The sequence below is a fragment of the Salvelinus alpinus genome, chromosome 5 (assembly GCF_045679555.1).
Source record: "Salvelinus alpinus chromosome 5, SLU_Salpinus.1, whole genome shotgun sequence".
NCBI classification, from domain to species: Eukaryota; Metazoa; Chordata; class Actinopteri; order Salmoniformes; family Salmonidae; genus Salvelinus; species Salvelinus alpinus.
The window spans coordinates 32,139,747-32,145,110 of NC_092090.1; positions in this window are offsets into that span (position 1 = coordinate 32,139,747).

Here is a 5,364-nt window from a genome sequence, read left to right on the forward strand (position 1 = left end):
GTATGTAGGCAGCTGCCTCTCTGTGTTAGTGATGGCTGTTTAACACTCTGATGGCCTTGAGATAGAAGCTGTTTTTCAGTCTCTCGGGTCCCAGCTTTGAAGCACCTGTACTGCAGACCACACCACCCTCTGAAGAGCCCTGCGGTTGTGGGAGTCGAGATTGCCGTACTAAGCAGTGATACAGCCCGACAGGATGCTCTCAATTGTGCATCTGTAAAAGTGTGTGAGATTTGTAGGTGCCAAACCCAATTTCTTAAGCCTCCTGAGGTTGAAGAGGCGCTGTTGCGCCTTCTTCACAACACTGTCTGTGTTGGTAGACAATTTCAGTTTATCACTGACACTCCGAGAGCCCTCACCTCCTCCCTGTAGGCTGTCTCGTCATTGTTGGTAATCAAGCCTACTACTGTTGTGTCATCTGCAAACTTGATGATTGAGTTGGAGGAGTGCGTGGCCACACAGTCATTTGTGAACATGGAGTACAGGAGGGGGCTGAGCACTCACCCTTGTGGGGCCCCAGTGTTGAGGATCAGCGAAGTGGAGATTTTGTTGCCTTCCTTCACCACCTAGGGGCGGCCAATCAGGAAGTCCAGGACACAATTGCACAAGGCGGGGTTGAGACCCAAGGCCTCAAGCTTAATGATAGTGTTGAATGCTGAGCTATAGTCAATGAACAGCATTCTTACATAGGTATTCCTCTTGTCCAGATGGGATAGGGCAGTGTGCAGTGTGATGGCGATTGCATCGTCTGTGGACCTATTGGGGCGGTAAGCAAATTGAAGTGAGTCTAGGGTGACAGGTAAGGTGGAGGTGATATGATCTTTGACTAGTCTCTCAAAGCACTTCATGATGACAGAAGTGCGTGCTACTGGGAGATAGTTATTTAGTTCAGTTATCTTTGCATTCTTGGGTAGAGGAACAATGGTGGCCATCTTGAAGCATGTAGGGACAGCAGACTGGGATAGGGTATCTCTCTGTGTGTACAGTATCTCTCTCTGTATGTACAGACTATCATCTGACCACATATCCAATGACTGAACCACATAAACATGTCACTCATAACCATGTATTTTATTTTTATTTATTTAACCTTTATTTAACCAGGCAAGTCAGTTAACAACAAATTCTTACTTACAATTACGGCCTACCAAAAGGCAAAAGGCCTCCTACGGGGATGGGGGCTGGGATTAAAAATATTGTACAAAACACACATCACGACAAGAGAGACACCACAACACTACATAAAGAAAGACCTAAGACAACAACATAGCATGGCAGCAACACATGACAACACAGCATAGTAGCAAAAACACATGACAACAACATGGTAGCAACACAACATGGCAGCAGCACAAAACATGGTGCAAACATTATTGATTGGGCACAGACAACAGCACAAGAAGGTAGAAACAACAATACATCACTCGAACCACCTAGAACTGTCAGTAAGGGTGTCCATGATTGAGTCTTTGAATGAAGAGATTGAAATTAAACTGTCCAGTTTGAGTGTTTTTGGCAGCTCGTTCCAGGCTCTAGCTTCAGCAAACTGTAAAGAGAAGCGACCCAGGGATGTGTGTGCTTTGGGGACCTTTAACCTTTCTCGGACACACGTTCCGCTAGCGGAACCCCCCCAATGCTGAAAAGGCAGCACGCGAAATTCAATATTTTTTTTAAATATGTAACTTTCACACATTAACAAGTCCAATACAGCAAATAAAAGATAAACATCTTGTTAATCTACCCATCGTGTCTGATTTTTTTAATGTTTTACAGCAAAAACACAACATATATTTATGTTAGATCACCACCAAATCTAAAAAACACAGCCATTTTTCCCAGCCAAAGCTGGTCACACAAAAGCAGAAATAGAGATAAAATGAATCACTAAACTTTGATAATCTCCATCAGATGACACTCATAGGACATCATGTTACACAATACATTTATGTTTTGTTCGATAATGTGCATATTTATATCCACAAATCTCGGTTTACATTGGCGCCATGTTCAGAAATGCCTACAAAATATCAGAGCCACGTCAAATAACAGAAATACTCATCATAAACTTTGATGAAAGATACATGTTTTACATATAATTAAAGATACACTTGTTCTTAATGCAACCGCTGTGTCAGATTTTTAAAAAACTATAGAAAAAAACTGTAGATTTAACAAAATTTCTCCGCCATGTTGGAGTCAACAGAAATACGAAATTACATCCTAAATATTCCCTTAGCTTTGATTAACTTCATCAGAATGCAATGCCAGGAATCCTAGTTCCACAATAAATCGTTGTTTTGTTCGATAATGTCCATTACTTATGTCCAATTAGCAACTTTAGCTAGCATGTGTAGTACACGTGTCCAAACGCTGGCGCAGATGCAGGCAAACGTCAGACGAAAACTTCAAAACGTTATATTACAAGTCGAATAAACTGGTCAAACTTAGTAGAGAATCAATCTTCAGGATGTTGTTATCATATATATCCAATAACGTTCCAACCGGAGTATTTCTTCATGTCTGTATAAGTAATGGCACACATGGCCATTCCATGACTAGCGCGCATGACCAGGAACTAGCACTCTGCCAGACCACTGACTCAAATAGCTCCCATCCGGCCCCACATCACACTAGAGGCTTCATTCCACGTTCTACTGACTGTTGACATCTAGTGGAAGGCGTAGGAAGTGCAAACAGATCCATATATTACAGGGAATTGAATAGGCGATGACTTACACATCGACCCTTCTCAGAATTCTCACTTCCTGTTTGGAAGTTTGCCTGCCATATGAGTTCTGTTATACTCACAGACATAATTCAAACAGTTTTAGAAACTTCAGAGTGTTTTCTATCCAATAGTAATAATAATATGCATATATTATCATCTGGGGCAGAGTAGGAGGGAGTTCACTATGGGCACCAATTCATCCAAAAGTGCTGCCCCCTATCCCAAAGAAGTTTTAACAGAATGTGACTGGCAGAACGGGTGTTGTATGTGGAGGATGAGGTCTGCAGTAGGTATCTCAGATAGGGGAGAGTGAGGCCTGAGAGGGTTTTATAAATGAGCATAAAACATTTTTTTAAGCATCAACCAATGGGTCTTGCGACGGGTATACAGAGATGATCAGTTTACAGAGGAGTATAGAGTGCTGTGATGTGTCCTATAAGGAATATTAGTGGCAAATCTGATGGCCAAATGGTAAAGAGCATCTAGCCGCTGGAGAGCACCCTTACCTGCCGATCTATAAATTACATCTCCGTAATCTAGTCCATCATTGTCAATAAGAATTTGTTCTTAACTGACTTGCCTAGTTTAAATAAAGGTTAAATAAAAATGTATAAATACATCATCTAGCATTGGTAGGATGGTCATCTGAATCAGGGTTAGTTTGGCAGCTGGGGTGAAAGAGGAGCGATTACGATAGAGGAAACCAAGTCTAGATTTAACCTTACCCTGCAGCTTTGATATGTTCTGAGAGAAGGACAGTGTACCGTCTAGCCATACTCCCAAGTACTTGTATGAGGTGACTACCTCAAGCTCTAAGCTATCCTCACGGATGTTGTTAATCAGGGACAAAGTGTTATCCTGCTACTGTCTCAGTAAAAAGTTGAGGGAGAAATGTCTGGAGAAATGTAACCACTCTAAAATTCGTAGACCAAGCTGTGGATGCAATGACTGACCATCCATTATATCAAAATGTTAGTTTTAATGTTGTTTACATTTACTTTATTTAAAACGATTGGAGTAAACCAAGCGTGTATTTTGGGTTCTGATCGGGTACGACAGTTGGACTAAGCTTCAGAGGCATTAATAAGTTATTTTCTTGGGTACATATCATTTATCATTCATTTCTAAGTAAAAAAATGGATGTAGCATCTGCAAATTGCCCCTTTAAGGCTTGGTGAAGGACATTTGGAACACGAGGTAGTTTTCCACGACAGAATCATCTTAACATGCCGTTAGATATCCAACGGGGCATGTTCATGGACCATGTCCATGTTGTTTATCATGTTACAACCCTATTAAACTCCAAGCCAAGCGATGAGTCCACACTAAACATTAACACCAGGCCAAGGCAGTTCACTGATAGTAATAGCTCTCCTCATAACCCTCTTTACAAGACCTTTAGGCTCCTCTTTACCTAAGAGATGTTCTGCCTGACTACCCTGGACCTGTCTTCTCTAACCTCCCTCGCTGTGTGAAAAGAAAACAAGTTAGGGTAGAAATGTCTAATCTAGATTGTACGTCTTTGTAAGCCAGCCATAGTGGAATGCTATGCTCCATTGTATGGCTTGATTGTTTGGCATTTGGCAGGCATGTCTATCTATGTATGCTTGTGAAATCAGCATCTGGCAGTATTAACTGCTTTATACAGTATAATACACTGCATTGCATGTCAATCCTGGATTCACATCTCTGACATAGCTACGCTGTCTCTTTGGAAGTATAGTCTAAATAACATAATTGGCCAATCTAAACTGCTATGACTTAGCTGCTATGTGGGATGTCTGAATGGTAACTGGTTTACAATCCTTGACTCCTCCATTCAAATCTCATGGTATCATTAATGTCCTTGTGTTCCACGCTGTTTTCCTCAGCTGCAGAGAAGCATGGTAAACGTAATCTTGTGACTCTGGCGTGGAGATCCCATGACGAATAGCTAATGAATGTGGGGACATATTAACTGGCCTGACACAGAGAGCTTTGTGTGTGTGTGTGTGTTTTATGCATTGTCTTCTGAACATCCACCTATAATATGTCTGTGTTCTTCTCTGTCTCTTCTGTGTGCTCCAACCCTCCCTTACTACACTGTCTGACTTTCTCCTTATCCCCACACTCAATCAATTGATCTGCAGTTCATGTTCAGTAACTGATAAAACTCTGTGACGTTTCATAAAGACAATACAATGACAAAGGATCTGGCTCTGAAAGGAACATCCATATGAGAGGAACTGTGTTCAAAGCTTTTCATTATAAAATAATCTGATTTTATAGAGCACATTGAGCCAATAGACAGTATACACCGAGTGTACAAAACATTAAGAACACATGACAGACTGACCAGGTGAATCCAGTTGAAGCTATGATCCCTTGTCACTTGGTAAATCCACTTCGATCAATATAGATGAAGGCGAGGAGACAAGTTATAGAAGGATTTTTAAGCCTTGAGACAATTGAGACACGGATTATGTATGTGTGCCATTCAGTGGCTGAATGGGCAAGACAAACGATTTAATAAGTGACTTTGAACTGAGTATGGTAGTAGGTGCCAGGCGCACTGGTTTGTGTCAAGAACTGCAACGCTGCTTTGTTTTTCACGCTCAACAGTTTCCTGTGTGTATCAAGAATGGTCCACCAGTCAAAGG